Source organism: Ascaphus truei, chromosome 14 (assembly GCF_040206685.1).
Source record: "Ascaphus truei isolate aAscTru1 chromosome 14, aAscTru1.hap1, whole genome shotgun sequence".
Classification (NCBI taxonomy): Eukaryota; Metazoa; Chordata; class Amphibia; order Anura; family Ascaphidae; genus Ascaphus; species Ascaphus truei.
The window spans coordinates 3,798,214-3,818,239 of NC_134496.1; the positions used below are offsets into that span (position 1 = coordinate 3,798,214).

General features: G+C 61.5%; 1 protein-coding gene across 1 annotated transcript in view; it reads left to right on the forward strand.

Moving 5' to 3' along the window:
- The first annotated feature begins 1,392 nt into the window (after positions 1–1,392).
- Positions 1,393–20,026, forward strand: part of ANO7 (anoctamin 7) — a 291,143-nt gene continuing 272,509 nt past the window's right edge. Inside the window, exon 1 of the mRNA XM_075569552.1 lies at positions 1,393–1,530. The gene's annotated coding sequence lies outside the window, so the exon portion shown is untranslated. The remainder of the gene's footprint in view (positions 1,531–20,026) is intronic.

Genomic DNA, 20,026 nt, shown 5'->3' on the forward strand with positions numbered 1-20,026 from the left:
AAGATGCAGAGAGCCCGGCAGAGCAGTTAATGCCCCGCTGTGTAGGACTGAGGAGAGTTCGTGCCGGCAGGACACCACCCGGCAAACTGTGTATGCGGGAGGGAAGGACGTGTGCCGGTGAGGAGGAGAGCACCATCTATCATTGGTCAGCTTGTAGCTGGACAAAGACCCCCCCCCCCCCCTTACATGCCCTGATGCAGTCTCCCCTTTGTGAGTGCATAGGGTGTGTTTTTCATGGCCACATCCATGCTGATCGTGAGCGAGCTGCATGATCAAATCAATGTAAATGCATTGAAGCGTCCATACAGCCCGTGAGCGTGGGGAAAAGCGATGCGTGCGTAGACCAGCGTTTTTTGTCTTTGCCGTGTGATGGCTGGGTCACGTGAGCGGTTTGCCCAATGAGGGCGACCCAGCTCCGTGACGTCTCGGCCACGCCCCCCCGAAACGCTCCGAATCACGCCTAGCTACAGGGCAGGAATCGCCCCGTCTGCATGCGAGTGCCACGTCACGGCGCTCCGTCGCGCCCACGCGAGCCGTCTGCATGGGCGAGGCCGAAAACATCAGGTTTGTGCTCTTCCACTTGTTTCTAGTGCTTGGACTTTACACAAGGAGCCTGGGAATACCCATATGAGAATGCAGCACAATCACCTGCTGCAGGGCTGGCCAACTCCAGTCCTCAAGGGCCACCAGTCAGTCAGGTTTTAAGGATATCCCTGCTTCAGCACAGGTGGCTCAATCAGTGACAAAGTCAATGACTGAGCCACTTATTGAGCCACCTGTGCTGAAGCGAAACCTGACTGGTTGGTGGCCCTTGAGGACTGGAGATGACTACCTGCATACCACTACAGACCTTATATTTTCGTATCGTATTTATATATCAGGGTACCTATGTACTACCTACTACCTATGTACTACCTATGTACTACCTAGAGCCCAGTTGGTAAATTGATTTGTTCCACCACCTTTTTAAAACCACTTCACATCATATATGAAAAACCTGGGGCAATTTCCCCATTGGCACTCTCCCATTAAATTAACCCATTTGCTACCAAAGAATACCTGGGTGCATTGTACACTAGGTTAAAATTTTCCTGGGAGTTCAGCTTAACCCTGTGAGTGCCAGAGGAGCCCATGATTACAATGTCACTGGGTGAAGCAATGGAATTGGCGTCCCCTTCTCTATTCAGATTGTGTTCGCTGGTCCTGTGGAGCGGTGAACGTGATTCCCCCTCGCCTAGAAAATGAGCAGAAGGCATGATGTAGCAGTGCTGTCAGGAGCCACCCTAAGGGTCTGGCCAATCAGAATGCTGCCAGTGCTGTTAACAGGATGTGGTTCCGTTTACAGAAGACCAGGTGACACAGATACTGGTGATAGCCCTGCAAATGGAGAGAGACACCCAGGTATCAGAGAGCCACCTCCGCTTTAGATCACTCTCAATCTTCCATAGCAATGCTGGACTAATGAGAATCAGAATTAACTGCAGGACACGGACTGGACTTCTAGTTAATGTTGGTACTGTATGGGGACAGGTTAGTGATACTTCAGATGTTTACCATGAGACATTGAGACGCCAACAGACACGGACGCAGGGTCTATCAAAGTCTTTTGCTGATTTGAGTATGTACAGTATATAGTGTTTTTGTGTGTGATATATATTTACACTGTGACATAGCTGCTTACTTTTATGACCGAATAAATTCTGATTTTCTTTAAAAAAATAAAATAAAGGGGAACTGTTATGTTTGTAAAAAATAAATAAATATGATTGTGGTACTCTAGGTTTGTAAATATGAAAGCAATGGTACAATACTCGTACTCCATACTCCCTAGTACCACACACTCCAACCCCAGGGTGAGGCGTGTGTGCGGCTGACAGGTACATACCTATTGTACTAAATGAATCCAAGACACCTGTGATGATAATTCCGGGTTGGACTGGGGTATCAAGATCCCACAGGGGGAGCGAGATCGTGGGGGACGCTAATAAGGCCATAACGTGCGTAAAAGTTATAATGGGGCAGGCACTCATGCGTATGTGCACAGGCACAGGCTCAAACATACGTACGTACATACATTGATGGTATGCATCTGTGTATACAGTATATACACACTCACAGGTCCACCGACACATTTCCCGGAGCCCAGGACTAGTGTTTCGACCAGGGCCCCCCTTCCTGTATCTGCAGTCTTTCACACATCTTCGCGAGCCCCCTCCCCATGTATTTTTCTCCCCCTTGTCTCACTCTTACCCTTTCTCTTCTTTACTCACTTTCCCTCTCCTCTGTACTCCCCCCCTCCCTGTACCCCCCCCCCTCCTTGTACTCCCCCCCTCCTTGTACTCTCCCCCCTCCCTGTACACCCCCCTCCCTGTACTCCCCCCCCTCCTGTACTCCCCCCCTCCCTGTACTCCCCCCCCTCCCTGTACTCCCCCCCCTCCCTGTACTCCCCCCCCTCCCTGTACTCCCCCCCTCCCTGTACTCCCCCCCTCCCTGTACTCTCCCCCCTCCCGGTACTCTCCCCCCCCACTCCCGGTACTCCCCCCCCCCCACTCCCGGTACTCCCCCCCCCCACTCCCGGTACTCCCCCCCCCCACTCCCGGTACCCCCCCCCCCACTCCCGGTACTCCCCCCCCCACTCCCGGTAGTCCCCCCCCCCTCCCTGTACTCCCCCCCTCCTCCCTGTACTCCACCCTCCCTGTACTCCCCCCCCCCTCCCTGTACTCCCCCCCCCTCCCTGTACTCCCCCCCCCTCCCTGTACTCCCCCCCCCTCCCTGTACTCCCCCCCCCTCCCTGTACTCCCCCCCCCTCCCTGTACTCCCCCCCCTTCCCTGTACTCCCCCCCCCTCCCTGTACTCCCCCCCCCTCCCTGTACTCCCCCCCCTCCCTGTACTCCCCCCCCCCCTCCCTGTACTCCCCCCCCCCCTCCCTGTACTCCCCCCCCCTCCCTGTACTCCCCCCCCCTCCCTGTACTCCCCCCCCCTCCCTGTACTCCCCTCCTCCCTGTACTCCCCCCCCTCCCTGTACTCCCCCCCCTCTCCCTGTACTCCCCCCCCCCTCCTCCCTGTACTCCCCCCCCCCTCCTCCCTGTACTCCCCCCCCCCTCCTCCCTGTACTCCCCCCCCCTCCTCCCTGTACTCCCCCCCCCTCCTCCCTGTACTCCCCCCCTCCTCCCTGTACTCCCCCCCCTCCTCCCTGTACTCCCCCCCCCCTCCTGCCTGTACTCCCCCCCTCCTCCCTGTACTCCCCCCCTCCTGCCTGTACTCCCCCCCTCCTCCCTGTACTCCCCCCCTCCTCCCTGTACTTCCCCCCCTCCTCCCTGTACTTCCCCCCTCCTCCCTGTACTTCCCCCCTCCTCCCTGTACTTCCCCCCCTCCTCCCTGTACTTCCCCCCCCTGCACTTCCACCCCCCCTCCCTGTACTTCACCCCCCCTCCCTGTACTTCCCCCCCCCCCTCCCTGTACTTCACCCCCCCTCCCTGTACTTCCCCCCTCCTGTACTTCCCCCCCTCCCTGTACTTCCCCCCTCCCTGTACTCCCCCCTCCCTGTACTCCCCCCTCCCTGTACTCCCCCCCTCCCTGTACTCCCCCCTCCCTGTACTCCCCCTCCCTGTACTTCCCCCCCCATCCTCCCTGTACTTTCCCCCCTCCTCCTGTACTCTCCCCCCATCTCCCTGTACTCCCCCCCTCCTCCCTGTACTTCCCCCCTCCTCCCTGTACTTCCCCCCCTCCTCCCTGTACTTCCCCCCCTCCTCCCTGTACTTCCCCCCCCTCCTCCCTGTACTTCCCCCCCCTCCTCCTGTACTTCCCCCCCCTCCTCCTGTACTTCCCCCCCCTCCTCCCTGTACTTCCCCCCCTCCTCCCTGTACTTCCCCCCCCCTCCTCCCTGTACTTCCCCCCCCCTCCTCCCTGTACTTCCCCCCCCCTCCTCCCTGTACTTCCCCCCCCCTCCTCCCTGTACTTCCCCCCCCCCTCCTCCCTGTACTTCCCCCCCCTCCTCCCTGTACTTCCCCCCCCCTCCTCCCTGTACTTCCCCCCCCCTCCTCCCTGTACTTCCCCCCCCTCCTCCCTGTACTTCCCCCCCCCTCCTCCCTGTACTTCCCCCCCCTCCTCCCTGTACTTCCCCCCCCCTCCTCCCTGTACTTCCCCCCCCCTCCTCCCTGTACTTCCCCCCCCCCCTCCCTGTACTTCCCCCCCCCTCATCCCTGTACTTCCCCCCCCTCCTCGCTGTACTTCCCCCCCCTCCTCGCTGTACTTCCCCCCCCTCCTCGCTGTACTTCCCCCCCCCTCCTCCCTGTACTTCCCCCCCCTCCTCCCTGTACTTCCCCCCTCCTCCCTGTACTTCCCCCCCCTCCTCCCTGTAATTCCCCCCCCTCCTCCCTGTACTTCCCCCCCCTCCTCCCTGTACTTCCCCCCCTCCTCCCTGTACTTCCCCCCCCTCCTCCCTGTACTTCTGCCCCCTTCTCCCTGTACTTCTGCCCCCTTCTCCCTGTACTTCTGCCCCTTCTCCCTGTACTTCCCCCCCCTCCTCCCTGTACTTCCCCCCCCTCCTCCCTGTACTTCCCCCCCTCCTCCCTGTACTTCCCCCCCCTCCTCCCTGTACTTCCCCCCTCCTCCCTGTACTTCCCCCCCTCCTCCCTGTACTTCCCCCCCCTCCTCCCTGTACTTCCCCCCCCCCTCCTCCCTGTACTTCCCCCCCCTCCTCCCTGTACTTCCCCCCCCCTCCTCCCTGTACTTCCCCCCCCCTCCTCCCTGTACTTCCCCCCCCCCTCCTCCCTGTACTTCCCCCCCCTCCTCCCTGTACTTCCCCCCCCCTCCTCCCTGTACTTCCCCCCCCCTCCTCCCTGTACTTCCCCCCCCTCCTCCCTGTACTTCCCCCCCCCCTCCTCCCTGTACTTCCCCCCCCCTCCTCCCTGTACTTCCCCCCCCCCTCCTGTACTTCCCCCCCCCTCATCCCTGTACTTCCCCCCCCTCCTCGCTGTACTTCCCCCCCCTCCTCGCTGTACTTCCCCCCCCTCCTCGCTGTACTTCCCCCCCTCCTCCCTGTACTTCCCCCCCCTCCTCCCTGTACTTCCCCCCTCCTCCCTGTACTTCCCCCCCCTCCTCCCTGTAATTCCCCCCCCTCCTCCCTGTACTTCCCCCCCTCCTCCCTGTACTTCCCCCCCCTCCTCCCTGTACTTCTGCCCCCTTCTCCCTGTACTTCTGCCCCCTTCTCCCTGTACTTCTGCCCCCTTCTCCCTGTACTTCCCCCCCCTCCTCCCTGTACTTCCCCCCCCTCCTCCCTGTACTTCCCCCCCTCCTCCCTGTACTTCCCCCCCTCCTCCCTGTACTTCCCCCCCCTCCTCCCTGTACTTCCCCCCTCCTCCCTGTACTTCCCCCCCTCCTCCCTGTACTTCCCCCCTCCTCCCTGTACTTCCCCCCCCCTCCTCCCTGTACTTCCCCCCCCCTCCTCCTGTACTTCCCCCCCCCCTCCTCCCTGTACTTCCCCCCCCCTCCTGCCTGTACTCCCCTCCTCCCTGTACTTCCCCCCCCTCCTCCCTGTACTTCCCCCCCCTCCTCCCTGTACTTCCCCCCCCTCCTCCCTGTACTTCCCCCCCCCTCCTCCCTGTACTTCCCCCCCCCCTCATCCCTGTACTTCCCCCCCCCCTCATCCCTGTACTTCCCCCCCCTCCTCGCTGTACTTCCCCCCCCTCCTCGCTGTACTTCCCCCCCTCCTCGCTGTACTTCCCCCCCCTCCTCCCTGTACTTCCCCCCCCTCCTCCCTGTACTTCCCCCCCCTCCTCCCTGTACTTCCCCCCCCTCCTCCCTGTACTTCCCCCCTCCTCCCTGTACTTCCCCCCTCCTCCCTGTACTTCCCCCCTCCTCCCTGTACTTCCCCCCTCCTCCCTGTACTTCCCCCCCCTCCTCCCTGTAATTCCCCCCCCCTCCTCCCTGTACTCCCCCCCTCCTCCCTGTACTCCCCCCCTCCTCCCTGTACTTCCCCCCCTCCTCCCTGTACTTCCCCCCCTCCTCCCTGTACTTCCCCCCTCCTCCCTGTACTTCCCCCCCTCCTCCCTGTACTTCCCCCCCTCCTCCCTGTACTTCCCCCCCTGCACTTCCCCCCCCCCTGCCTGTACTTCCCCCCCCCCGCCTGTACTTCCCCCCCCTGTACTTCACCCCCCCCTCCCTGTACTTCCCCCCCCCCTCCCTGTACTTCACCCCCCCTCCCTGTACTTCACCCCCACTCCCAGTACTTCCCCCCTCCTGTACTCCTCCCCTCCCTGTACTCCCCCCTCCCTGTACTCCCCCCTCCCTGTACTCCCCCCTCCCTGTACTCCCCCTCCCTGTACTTCCCCCCCCATCCTCCCTGTACTTCCCCCCCCTCCTCCCTGTACTCCCCCCCCATCTCCCTGTACTCCCCCCCTCCTCCCTGTACTTCCCCCCCCTCCTCCCTGTACTTCCCCCCCTCCTCCCTGTACTTCCCCCCCTCCTCCCTGTACTTCCCCCCCTCCTCCCTGTACTTCCCCCCCCTCCTCCCTGTACTTCCCCCCCTCCTCCCTGTACTTCCCCCCCCCTCCTCCCTGTACTTCCCCCCCCTCCTCCCTGTACTTCCCCCCCCCTCCTCCCTGTACTTCCCCCCCCCTCCTCCCTGTACTTCCCCCCCCTCCTCCCTGTACTTCCCCCCCCTCCTCCCTGTACTTCCCCCCCCCCCTCCCTGTACTTCCCCCCCCCCTCCCTGTACTTCCCCCCCCCTCATCCCTGTACTTCCCCCCCCCCTCATCCCTGTACTTCCCCCCCCTCCTCGCTGTACTTCCCCCCCCTCCTCGCTGTACTTCCCCCCCTCCTCCCTGTACTTCCCCCCCCTCCTCCCTGTACTTCCCCCCCCTCCTCCCTGTAATTCCCCCCCCTCCTCCCTGTACTTCCCCCCCCTCCTCCCTGTACTTCCCCCCCCCTCCTCCCTGTACTTCTGCCCCCTTCTCCCTGTACTTCTGCCCCCTTCTCCCTGTACTTCCCCCCCCTCCTCCCTGTACTTCCCCCCCCCTCCTCCCTGTACTTCCCCCCCCCTCCTCCCTGTACTTCCCCCCCCTCCTCCCTGTACTTCCCCCCCTCCTCCCTGTACTTCCCCCCCCTCCTCCCTGTACTTCCCCCTCCTCCCTGTACTTCCCCCCCTCCTCCCTGTACTTCCCCACCCCTCCTCCCTGTACTTCCCCCCCCTCCTCCCTGTACTTCCCCCCCTCCTCCCTGTACTTCCCCCCCTCCTCCCTGTACTTCCCCCCTCCTCCCTGTACTTCCCCCCCTCCTCCCTGTACTTCCCCCCCTCCTCCCTGTACTTCCCCCCCCCCCTCCTCCCTGTACTTCCCCCCCCCTCCTGCCTGTACTCCCCTCCTCCCTGTACTTCCCCCCCCTCCTCCCTGTACTTCCCCCCCCCTCCTCCCTGTACTTCCCCCCCCCTCCTCCCTGTACTTCCCCCCCCCCCTCATCCCTGTACTTCCCCCCCCTCCTTGCTGTACTTCCCCCCCCTCCTCGCTGTACTTCCCCCCCCCTCCTCGCTGTACTTCCCCCCCCTCCTCCCTGTACTTCCCCCCTCCTCCCTGTACTTCCCCCCTCCTCCCTGTACTTCCCCCCTCCTCCCTGTACTTCCCCCCCTCCTCCCTGTAATTCCCCCCCCTCCTCCCTGTACTTCCCCCCCCTCCTCCCTGTACTTCCCCCCCCTCCTCCCTGTACTTCTGCCCCCTTCTCCCTGTACTTCTGCCCCCTTCTCCCTGTACTTCCCCCCCCTCCTCCCTGTACTTCCCCCCCCCTCCTCCCTGTACTTCCCCCCCTCCTCCCTGTACTTCCCCCCCCTCCTCCCTGTACTTCCCCCCCCTCCTCCTGTACTTCCCCCCTCCTCCCTGTACTTCCCCCCTCCTCCCTGTACTTCCCCCCCCTCCTCCCTGTACTTCCCCCCCCCTCCTCCCTGTACTTCCCCCCCTCCTCCCTGTACTTCCCCCCCTCCTCCCTGTACTTCCCCCCCTCCTCCCTGTACTTCCCCCCCCTCCTCCCTGTACTTCCCCCCCCCCTCCTGCCTGTACTCCCCCCCCCTGCCTGTACTTCCCCCCCCCTGCCTGTACTTCCCCCCCCTGCCTGTACTTCCCCCCCCCCTGCCTGTACTTCCCCCCCCCCCCTGCCTGTACCCCCCCCCCCTGCCTGTACTTCCCCCCCTGCCTGTACTTCCCCCTCTCCCTGTACTTCCCACCCTCCCTGTACTTCACCCCCCTCCCTGTACTTCACCCCCCCTCCCTGTACTTCACCCCCCCTCCCAGTACTTCACCCCCCCTCCCTGTACTCTCCCCCCCTCCCTGTACTCTCCCCCCCTCCCTGTACTCTCCCCCCCTCCCTGTACTCTCCCCCCCTCCCTGTACTCTCCCCCCCTCCCTGTACTCTCCCCCCCTCCCTGTACTCTCCCCCCCCTCCCTGTACACTCTCCCCCCCCTCCCTGTACACTCTCCCCCCCTCCTGTACTCCCCCCCTCTCTGTACTCTCCCCCCACCTCCCTGTACTCTCCCCCACCTCCCTGTACTCTCCCCCACCTCCCTGTACTCTCCCCCACCTCCCTGTACTCTCCCCCACCTCCCTGTACTCTCCCGCACCTCCCTGTACTCTCCCCCACCTCCCTGTACTCTCCCCCACCTCCCTGTACCCCCACCACCTCCCTGTACCCCCACCACCCCTCGCTGCTGTACCCCCACCACCCCTCGCTGCTGTACCCCCCCCTCGCTGCTGTACCCCCCCTCGCTGCAACTCCCCCCTCCTCGCTGTACCTCCCCCTTCCTCGCTGTACCTCCCCCTTCTCGCTGTACCTCCCCCCTCCTCGCTGTACCTCCCCCCTCCTTGCTGTACCTCCCCCCTCCTTGCTGTACCTCCCCCCTCCTCGCTGTATCTCCCCCCTCCTCGCTGTACCTCCCCCCTCCTCCTTGCTCTTTACTGCCCCCTCCTCCTTGCTCTTTACTCCCTCCACTCCTTGCTCTTTACTCCCCCCACTCCTTGCTCTTTACTCCCCCCACTCCTTGCTCTTTACTGCCACCTCCTCCTTGCTCTTTACTCCCCCCCCTCCTCGCTCTTTACTCCCCCCCCTCCTCGCTCTTTACTCCCCCCCTCCTCGCTCTTTACTCCCCCCCCCTCCTCGCTCTTTACTCCCCCCCCTCCTCGCTCTTTACTCCCCCCCCTCCTCGCTCTTTACTCCCCCCTCCTCGCTCTTTACTCCCCCCTCCTCGCTCTTTACTCCCCCCCTCCTCGCTCTTTACTCCCCCCCTCCTCGCTCTTTACCCCCCCCCCCTCGCTCTTTACTCCCCGCTCCTCGCTCTTACTCCCCCCTCTTCCCCCTTTACTCCCACCTCCTACCCCCTCGCTATTTTCTCCCCCCTCCTCCCCTTGCTCTTTTCTCCCCCCTCCTCCCCTCCTCGCTCTTTTCTCCCCCTCGCTCTTTACTCCCCCCTACTCCCCCTCGCTCTTTACTCCCCCCTCCTCCCCCTCGCTCTTTACTCCCCCCTCCTCCCCCTCGCTCTTTACTCCCCCCCTCCTCGCTCTTTACTCCCCCCCCCTCCTCGCTCTTTACTCCCCCCCCCTCCTCGCTCTTTACTCCCCCCCTCCTCGCTCTTTACTCCCCCCCTCCTCGCTCTTTACTCCCCCCCTCCTCGCTCTTTACTCCCCCCCTCCTCGCTCTTTACTCCCCCCCTCCTCGCTCTTTACTCCCCCCCTCCTCGCTCTTTACTCCCCCCCTCCTCGCGCTTTACTCCCCCCCTCCTCGCTCTTTACTCCCCCCCTCCTCGCTCTTTACTCCCCCCCTCCTCGCTCTTTACTCCCCCCCTCCTCGCTCTTTACTCCCCCCTCCTCGCTCTTTACTCCCCCCTCTTCCCCCTTTACTCCCACCTCCTACCCCCTCGCTATTTTCTCCCCCCTCCTCCCCTTGCTCTTTTCTCCCCCCCTCCCCTCCTCGCTCTTTTGTCCCCCCCTCCCCTCCTCGCTCTTTTCTCCCCCTCGCTCTTTACTCCCCCCCCTCCTCCCCCCTCGCTCTTTACTACCCCCCTCCTCCCCCTCGCTCTTTACTCCCTCCTCCCCCTCGCTCTTTACTCCCCCCCACTCCTTGCTCTTTACTCCCCCACCTCCTTGCTCTTTACTCCCCCCCCTCCTCGCTCTTTACTCCCTCCCTCTTCGCTCTTTACTCCCCCCCTCCTCGCTCTTTACTCCCCCCTTCTCCCCCTCGCTCTTTTCTCCCCCTCCTCCCCCTCGCTCCCCTCTCTCTTTCCTCCCCCCTCCTCCTCCCTCGCTCTTTTCTCCCCCCTCCTCCCCCCTCGCTCTTTACTCCCCCCTCCTCCCCCTCGCTCTTTTCTCCCCCCTCCTCCCCCCTCGCTCTTTACTCCCCCCTCCTCCCCTCGCTCTTTACTACCCCCTCCTCCCCCTCGCTCTTTACTACCCCCTCCTCCCCTCGCTCTTTACTACCCCCCTCCTCCCCCTCGCTCTTTACTACCCCCGTCCTAACCCTCGCTCTTTACTCCCCCCCCTCCTCGCTCTTTACTCCCCCCCTCCTCGCTCTTTACTCCCCCCTCGCTCTTTACTCCCCCCTCCTCGCACTTTACTCCCCCCTCTTCCCCCTTTACTCCCACCTCCTCCCCCTCGCTATTTTCTCCCCCTCCTCCCCCTCACTCTTTTCTCCCCCCTCCTCCCCCCTCTCTTTACTACCCCCCTCCTCCCCTCGCTCTTTACTTCCCCCACTCCTTGCTCTTTACTCCCCCCACCTCCTTGCTCTTTACTCCCCCCCCTCCTCGCTCTTTACTCCCCCCCCTCCTCGCTCTTTACTCCCCCCCTCCTCGCTCTTTACTCCCCCTTCTCCCCCTCGCTCTTTTCTCCCCCCTCCTCCCCCCTCGCTCTTTACTCCCCCTCCTCCCCCCTCCTTGCTCTTTACTCCCCCCCTCCTCGCTCTTTACTCCCCCCTCCTCGCTCTTTACTCCCCCCTCCTCGCTCTTTACTCCACCCTCCTCGCCCTTTACTCCCACCACCTCCCCCTTTACTCCCACCTCCTCCCCCCTTGCTCTTTTCTCCCCCCTCCTCCCCCTTTTCTCCCCCCCTTCCCCCCTCGCTCTTTACTACCCCCCCTCCTCCCTCTCGATCTTTACTCCCCCCTCCTCGCTCTGTACTCCCCCTTCTCCCCCCTCGCTCTTTTCTCCCCCCTCCTCCTCCCTCGCTCTTTTCTCCCCCTCCTCCCCCCTCGCTCTTTACTCCCCCCTCCTCCTCCCTCGCTCTTTACTACCCCCCTCCTCCCCCCTCGCTCTTTACTCCCCCCCCTCCCTGTACACTCCACCCCTCCCTGTACTCTCCCCCCCTCCCTGTACTCTCCCCCCCTCCCTGTACTCTCCCCCCCTCACTGTACCTCTCCCCCTCACTGTAGATCTCCCTCCCCTCCCTGTACTACTCCCCCACCCTCCCTGTACTACTCCCACCCCCCCTCGCTGCTGTACCCCCACCCCCCCTCGCTGCTGTACCCCCACCCCCTCTCGCTGCTGTACCCCCACCCCCCCTGCTGCTGTACCCCCACCCCCCCTGCTGCTGTACCCCCACCCCCCCTGCTGCTGTACCCCCACCCCTCCTGCTGCTGTACCCCCACCCCCCCCTGCTGGTGTACCCCCACCCCCCCCTGCTGGTGTACCCCCACCCCCCCTCGCTGCTGTACCTCCACCCCCCTCGCTGCTGTACCTCCACCCCCCTCGCTGCTGTACCCCCACCCCCCCTCGCTGCTGTACCCCCACCCCCCCTCACTGCTGTACCCCCACCCCCCTCACTGCTGTACCCCCACCCCCCTCGCTGCTGTACCCCCTCGCTGCTGTACCCCCTCGCTGCTGTATCCCCTCGCTGTACCTCCCCTCCTCGCTGTACCTCCCCCCCCTCCTCGCTGTACCTTCCCCCTCTCGCAGTACCTCCCCCTCTCGCTGTACCTCCCCGCCTCCTCGCTGTACCTCCCCCCCTCTCGCTGTATCTCCCACCTCCTCGCTGTGCCTCCCCCCCTCCTCGCTGTACCTCCCCCCTCCTCGCTCTTTACTCCCCCTCCTCCTTGCTCTTTACTCCCCCTCCTCCTTGCTCTTTACTCCCCCCTCCTCGCTCTTTACTCCCCCCCTCCTCCTCGCTCTTTACTCCCCCCTCCTCCTTGCTCTTTACTCCCCCCCCTCCTCCTTGCTCTTTACTCCCCCCTCCTCCTTGCTCTTTACTCCCCCCCTCCTCCTTGCTCTTTTCTCCCCCCCCCTCCTTGCTCTTTACTCCCTCCCTCCTCGCTCTTTACTCCCCCCTCCTCGCTCTTTACTCCCCCCTCCTCGCTCTTTACTCCCCCCCTCCTCGCTCTTTACTCCCCCTCTCCTCGCTCTTTACTCCCCCTCTCCTCGCTCTTTACTCCCCCTCTCCTCGCTCTTTACTCCCCCTCTCCTCGCTCTTTACTCCCCCTCTCCTCGCTCTTTACTCCCCCTCTCCTCGCTCTTTACTCCCCCTCTCCTCGCTCTTTACTCCCCCTCTCCTCGCTCTTTACTCCCCCTCTCCTCGCTCTTTACTCCCCCTCTCCTCGCTCTTTACTCCCCCTCTCCTCGCTCTTTACTCCCCCTCTCCTCGCTCTTTACTCCCCCTCTCCTCGCTCTTTACTCCCCCTCTCCTCGCTCTTTACTCCCCCTCTCCTCTCCTCGCTCTTTACTCCCCCCTCCTCGCCCCCTCCTCGCTCTTTACTCCCCCCTCCTCGCCCCCTCCTCGCTCTTTACTCCCCCCTCCTCGCCCCCTCCTCGCTCTTTACTCCCCCCTCCTCGCTCTTTACTCCCCCCTCCTCGCCCTTTACTCCCCCCCTCCTCGCCCTTTACTCCCCCCTTCCTCGCCCTTTACTCCCCCCTTCCTCGCTCTTTTCTCCCCCCCTCCTCGCTCTTTACGCCCCTCACCTCGCCCCCTCCTCGCTCTTTACTCCCCCCTCCTCCCCTCCTCGCTCTTTACTCCTCCCTCCTCGCTCTTTACTCCCCCTCCTCCCCCTTCCCCCTTTACTCCCCCCATTACTTTCCCCCTTTACTCCCCTCGTCCGCGCTTTTTACTCCCCCCCTCCGCGCTCTTTACTCCCCCCTCCTCCCCCCTCGCTCTTTACTCCCCCCTCCTCCCCCCTCGCTCTTTACTCCCCCCCTCCTCCCCCCTCGCTCTTTACTTCCCCCTTCCCCCTTTACTCCTCCCCCTTCCCCCTTTACTGTCCCCCCTTTCCCCTTTTCTTTCCCCCCCTCCTTGCTCTTTACTCCCCCCCTCCTCGCTCTTTACTCCCCCCCCTCCTCGCTCTTTACTCCCCCCTCCTCCCCCCTCGCTTTTTACTCCACCCCTTCCCCCTTTACTCCCCTCCTTCTCCCTTCCCCCTTTACTCCCCTCCTTCACCCTTTACTCCCCCCCTTCCCCCTTTACTCCCCCCCTTCCTCCTTTACTCCCCCCCCTTCCCATTTACTCCCCCCCTTCCCCCTTTACTCCCCCCCTTCCCCCTCGCTCTTTACTCCCCCCCTCCTCGCTCTTTACTCCCCCCCTCCTCGCTCTTTACTCCCCCCCTCCTCGCTCTTTACTCCCCCCCTCCTCGCTCTTTACTTACTCCCCCCCCCTCCTCGCTCTTTACTCCCCCCCTCTTCGCTCTTTACTCCCCCCCTTCCCCCTTTACTTTCCCCCTTTACTCCCCCCCTCCGCACTCTTTACCCCCCCTCCTCCTCCCTCGCTCTTTACTCCCCCCCCTCGCTCTTTACTCCCCCCTCCTCCCCCCTCGCTCTTTACTCCCCCATTCCCTCTTCCCCCTTTACTCCCCCCTCCCCTCGCTCTTTACTCCCCCCTTCCCCCTTTACTCCCCCCTTCCCCCTTTACTCCCCCGCCTTCCCCCTTTACTCCCCCCCTTCCCCCTCGCTCTTTACTCCCCCCTCGCTCTTTACTCCCCCTCGCTCTTTACTCCCCCCTCGCTCTTTACTCCCCCCCTCGCTCTTTACTCCCCCCCCTCCTCGCTCTTTACTCCCCTCCTCCTCGCTCTTTACTCCCCCTCCTCCCCCCTTTACTCCCCCCCCTTACCCCTTCCCCCCCTTACCCCTTCCCCCTTTACTCCCCCCATCCCCCTTTACTTCCCCCTTTACTCCCCCCTTCTCATTCTTTACTCCCCCCCTCCTCGCTCTTTACTCCCCCCTCCTCGCTCTTTACTCCCCCCTCCTCGCTCTTTACTCCCCCCCTCCTCGCTCTTTACTCCCCCCCTCCTCGCTCTTTACTCCCCCCCTCCTCGCTCTTTACTCCCCACCTCCTCGCTCTTTACTCCCCCCCTCCTCGCTCTTTACTCCCCACCTCCTCGCTCTTTACTCCCCCCTCCTCGCTCTTTACTCCCCCCCCTCCTCGCTCTTTACTCCCCACCTCCTCGCTCTTTACTCCCCACCTCCTCGCTCTTTACTCCCCACCTCCTCGCTCTTTATTTCCCCCCTCCTCGCTCTTTACTCCCCCCTCCTCGCTCTTTACTCCCCCCCTCCTCGCTCTTTACTCCCCACTCCTCGCTCTTTACTCCCCCCTCCTCGCTCTTTACTCCCCCCTCCTCGCTCTTTACTCCCCCCCCCTCCTCGCTCTTTACTCCCCCCCCTCCTCGCTCTTTACTCCCCCCCTCCTCGCTCTTTACTCCCCCCTCCCTCGCTCTTTTCTCCCTCCTCCTCCCCCTCGCTCTTTTCTCCCTCCTCCTCCCCCTCGCTCTTTTCTCCTCCTCCTCCCCTCGCTCTTTCTCCCTCCTCTCCCCTCGCTCTTTTCTCCCTCCTCCTCCCCCTCGCTCTTTTCTCCCCCCTCCTCCCCCTCGCTCTTTTCTAGCCCCCTCCTCCCCTCCTCGCTCTTTTCTCCCCCCTCCTCCCCTCCTCGCTCTTTACTCCCCCGCTCCTCGCCCTTTACTCCCCCGCTCCTCGCCCTTTACTCCCCCCCTCCTCGCCCTTTACTCCCCCCCCTCCTCGCCCTTTACTCCGCCCCCTCCGCGCCCTTTACTCCGCCCCCTCCGCGCCCTTTACTCCCCCCCCTCCTCGCCTTTACTCCCCCCCTCCTCGCCCTTTACTCCCCCCTCTCCTCGCGCTTTACTCCCCCCCTCCTCGCCCTTTATTCCCCCCCTTTCCCCTTTACTCCCCCCTTCCCCCTTTACTCCCCCCTTCCCCCTCTCTCTTTACTCTCCCCCCTCCTCGCTCTTTACTCCCCCCCTCCTCGCTCTTTACTCCCCCCCTCCTCGCTCTTTACTCCCCCCCTCCTCGCTCTTTACTCCCCCCCTCCTCGCTCTTTACTCCCCCCTCCTCGCTCTTTACTCCCCCCTCCTCGCTCTTTACTCCCCCCCTCCTCGCTCTTTACTCCCCCCCTCCTCGCTTTTTACTCTCCCCCTCCTCGCTCTTTACCCCCCTCCTCGCTCTTTACCCCCCTCCTCGCTCTTTACTCCCCCTCGCTCTTTACTCCCCCCTCCTCCCCCCTCGCTCTTTATTCCCCCCTTCCCCCTTTACTCCCCTCTACCCCCTCGCTCTTTACTCCCCCCTTCCCCCTTTACTCCCCCCCTTCCCCCTTCCCCCTTCACTCCCTGCCTTCCCCCTTCCCCCTTCACTCCCTGCCTTCCCCCTTTACTCACCCCCTTCCCCCTCGCTCTTTACTCCCCCCTCTCTTTACTCCCCCCCCTCGCTCTTTACTCCCCCCCTCCTCGCTCTTTACTCCCCCCCTCCTCGCTCTTTACTCCCCCCCTCCTCGCTCTTTACTCCCCCCTCCTCCCCCCTCGCTCTTTACTCCCCCCTTTACTCCCCCCCTTATCACTTCCCCCCTTTACTCCCCCCCTTCCCCCTTCCCCCCTATACTCCCCCCTTCCCCATTTACTTCCCCCTTTACTCCCCCCTTCCCCCCTTCCCCCTTCCCCTCGCTCTTTACTCCCCCCCTCCCCCGCTCTTTACTCCCCCCCTCTCTATACTCCCCCCCTCCTCGCTCTTTACTCCCCCCTCCTCGCTCTTTACTCCCCCCTCCTCCCCCTTTACTCCCCCCCTTACCCCTTCCCCCTTTACTCCCCCCCTTACCCCTTCCCCCTTTACTCCCCCCCTTACCCCTTCCCCCTTTACTCCCCCCTTCCCCCTTTACTCCCCCCCTTCCCCCTCGCTCTTTACTCCCCCCCTTATCGCTCTTTACTCCCCCCCCTCCTTGCTCTTTACTCCCCCTCCTTGCTCTTTACTCCCCCCTCCTCGCTCTTTACTCCCCCCTCCTCGCTCTTTACTCCCCTCCCTCCTTGCTCTTTACTCCCCCCCTCCTCGCTCTTACTCCTCCCTTCCCCATTTACTCCCCCCCTTATCCCTTCCCCCTTTACTCCCCCCCTTCCCCCTTTACTCCCCCCCTTCCCCCTTTACTCCCCCCCTTCCCCCTTTACTCCCCCCCTTCCCCCTTTACTCCCCCCCATCCCCCTTTACTCCCCCCTTCCCCCTTGCTCTTTACTCCCCTCCTCATCGCTCTTTACTCCCCCCTCCTCGCTCTTTACTCCCCCCCCTCCTCGCTCTTTACTCCCCCCCTCCTCGCTCTTTACTCCCCCCCTCCTCGCTCTTTACTCCCCCCCTCCTCGCTCTTTACTCCCCCCCTCCTCGCTCTTTACTCCCCCCCCTCCTCGCTCTTTACTCCCCCCCTCCTCGCTCTTTACTCCCCCCCTCCTCGCTCTTTACTCCCCCCCTCCTCGCTCTTTACTCCCCCCCTCCTCGCTCTTTACTCCCCCCCTCGCTCTTTACTCCCCCCCTCCTCGCTCTTTACTCCCCCCCTCCTCGCTCTTTACTCCCCCTCCTCGCTCTTTACTCCCCCCCTCCTCGCTCTTTACTCCCCCCCTCCTCGCACTTTACTCCCACCCTCCTCGCTCTTTACTCCCCCCCTCCTCGCTCTTTACTCCCCCCTCCTTGCTCTTTACTCCCCCCCTCCTCGCTCTTTACTCCCCCCTGTCACGAGAGCTTGCGACAGGCTGTAATTGTACACCAAAAACTATATATAAATATATATATACCTGGGTTTGAACTGGGACGAGACTTAGATATAACAAATATAATTTATTCCTTGATAAAGGTGAACACAACAGATTATACAATAACAGGCAAAATATAGACACTTACTTAAAGATTATGGCAAGAAAGTCAGCAGGATTACAGACTGCCACCTCTCCCATAATTCCGTTGACATCTCAGCAAAGCAGGCAGGTCATAAAAGACACAGGCCTGATGACATGCAGACATCAAGACATTTGCATCCAGACAATGAACAGCATGAACAACTGATAGAGGGTGGACAGCTAGTTTATATACCGTTTGTCCCTCTATCTGTAACCTTAGGTGCCGAGACGGCTAGCAAATGTCCCTTTGAAGCTTTTGAAGCTAGGTGGTCAGTGTGAAAAGTTCCACTTCCTCTGGTTAATTCCTTTTGTCCGTTGGGCCAAGCATAAGCAATTAGCCACTTAGTCTTTGATGATCAGGTTTGTAAATTCTCCTTTCCTGCTCATCACATAGCAGGGGGGCTGCAGTTTCTCAGACTCAACCAAAATTTCATACTTACTGCAAATCATTGCATAACTTCCGTTCCGTAATACACAGTCAGGTGAGATATATTACTACGGTCTGTGGCACCTGACGGTCGCAGAAAGACCAACAATTACATTGTAATATGAACATTAATAGAGATATTAATATCTGGCATTTAGCAGCAGGTACATATACAGTGTTTAGACTCCCAAAGATCGGCTGACTCCCGCCAATACACTTATGTAATTCTTAGCCGGTTCAGCCAAGGACATCTCATAACATTCTTCTATTAATAAAGTTACCCACTCAGATATCCTGTTGGGGGTAGCCCCCCCCCTGGCCCCATCAATAAAACCTTTTGAAGTGGGCTTTTGCTTCTCGCATAACCAATTAGGTCAGTTACCTATTGATCAGGGCGATGTATCACACCTCTCTGTTGATATACACTTCCAGTGAATAGACTCACGTGAATACTCATATGAGGCACCATTTGGTTCCTTACGCATTACAAAGACAGGCATTCTGCCTGTACATTAGCACACCATTAGCATTCTGCCTGTGTATTTCAAAAACTGCAAAAAGTCACTTTATCAAAAATATATGTGTCTCTTATGACAAAGTTATATTTTTAATATGTGTGTACGTGGGGGGTGACCCGGAGGCTGTACCCCAAGGCTCAGAATACCTTGCTGGCAGGCAAGACAGGTTAAATATTCCCCTCATGTTCCAGACATCCCTGCCCTGCAGCTATTTTTTTTCCTCATAAGAGGCCACCCATACAAGGCAATCCACTTACACGCTGACACAGGCAGTTGCAGGCCATGAGGCAAAGGAATACACAGATAACGCATTAACTAGCCCACTGGGCTTACACAATTAACCCCTGATGACCCAGTGTGTGTGTTATGCAGGTACTGATTAACCCAGACATTACAATGGGATAGGGACACAGGGGAGAATACATTTACAGGTTATAACAAGGGTAAAATCACATTTCTGGGCCTCAGCCCAGTTAACCCCTTGTCTCCCTGGCGAGGTTAGAGGGGGGCCCTTGGGGGGTTACCCCGTTAATCCCGGGCCAAACCCTCCCTACCGCCACACCTCCCCTGCTCAAGGGCCCCTGGTATCCCAGCGGCCTCCCCATGGCCCTGGGATACCACTGGCGCTCTTGACGCACTCAATACGTCCTGAGGGATTGGCCTGGCAAAATTGTCCTCCAGCATTGACCAGTACACAGTGGATTGTAAAGTCCAATTCCTGCAAAGCCGGGCATTCTCCTTTGCCTCCCTCTGCCCCAGCAGGAGACCAGCTATATAGCACAGACCGTCGCTTTCCTGTCAACCAAGTCTGGGACAGGGTTATGTCACTATTCTGTAGGGACCCTACCTGCCCTGGCTCTGTGCCCACCCGTAGCTGCTCCGCTATACTCCTGACTCTCCTCCCTGGCTGCCTATCTACCCACAGCCCTTCCTTTGGGGACCCTGGGGAATCTGTCAGGGGGGTCACTCCTGGCCCGTCAGAGCAAGGGACTTTCTGCCTACCTAGCCAATCCCTAGCTTCTGCCAGCTGCCTAACACCCCACTGACCTCCTATCTCCCCCTGCTCCACGGTGCCTCCCTGCCTAGCCTCCCCTAGGCCCAGCACCTCAGCCTGCTGCTTACCTCCCTGCAGCCCACCTGCACTCCTCTCCTTCCTGGGCAATCCTACCCCAGACCCTGGAACTACCTGAGTGCACCTACCTCCCTGACCTTGTCTCCCCCTTACCAGGGATGAGCTCAGGGGCACCTCTCCAGATGCAACCGCCTTAGCGCTTGGCTGGCCGGTATCCCTGGGGTGGCACAAGCCTGCCACTGCCCATGATACCCCCAGCCCATAGCCAGGCTGCAACAGGGGGTTGCTGATCTGAGAAACCCCCTGGGGCTCTGCCAGGGTAACGGGAAACTCTAGCGTCACTACCTGATGCTTTCCCTCCCTGGCTACCACTAGCCCTCCTTCTCTCACCGAGATCTGCTGCTGGCTACCTACCTGCAGCCTCCCCTCACTCCGCTTCTCCCTAGCTAATCCTAGCCTGGACCCTAGGGACACCTGAGTGAGGCCCTCTCCCTGACACTGTCTCCCCATTACCGGGGATGAGCCCAGGGGCATCTCTCCAGATTCAACCGCCTCAGCTCTTGGCTGGCAGGTATCTCTGGGGTGGCGCAAACTGGCCCCTGCCCATGATACCCCCAGCCCATAGCTAGGCTGCAACAGGGGGTGGCTGATCTGAGACACCCCCTGAGGCTTTGCCAGGGTAATGGGGACAACTGGCTGGCTCCCTTGCTGCCTTCCCTCCCCGGTTCCCACTGGCCCACCCAACCCTCTCCCAGGCGATCCTACCCTAGAGCTGGGTGCTAACGGGGCTAGCCCCTCTCCCTGAAGCTGTGCCCCCATTACCGGAGGTGAGCTCAGGGTTGCTGGTGCAGATGCACCCACCTTAGCTCCTGGCTGGCAGGTAATCTGGGGGTGGTCTAACT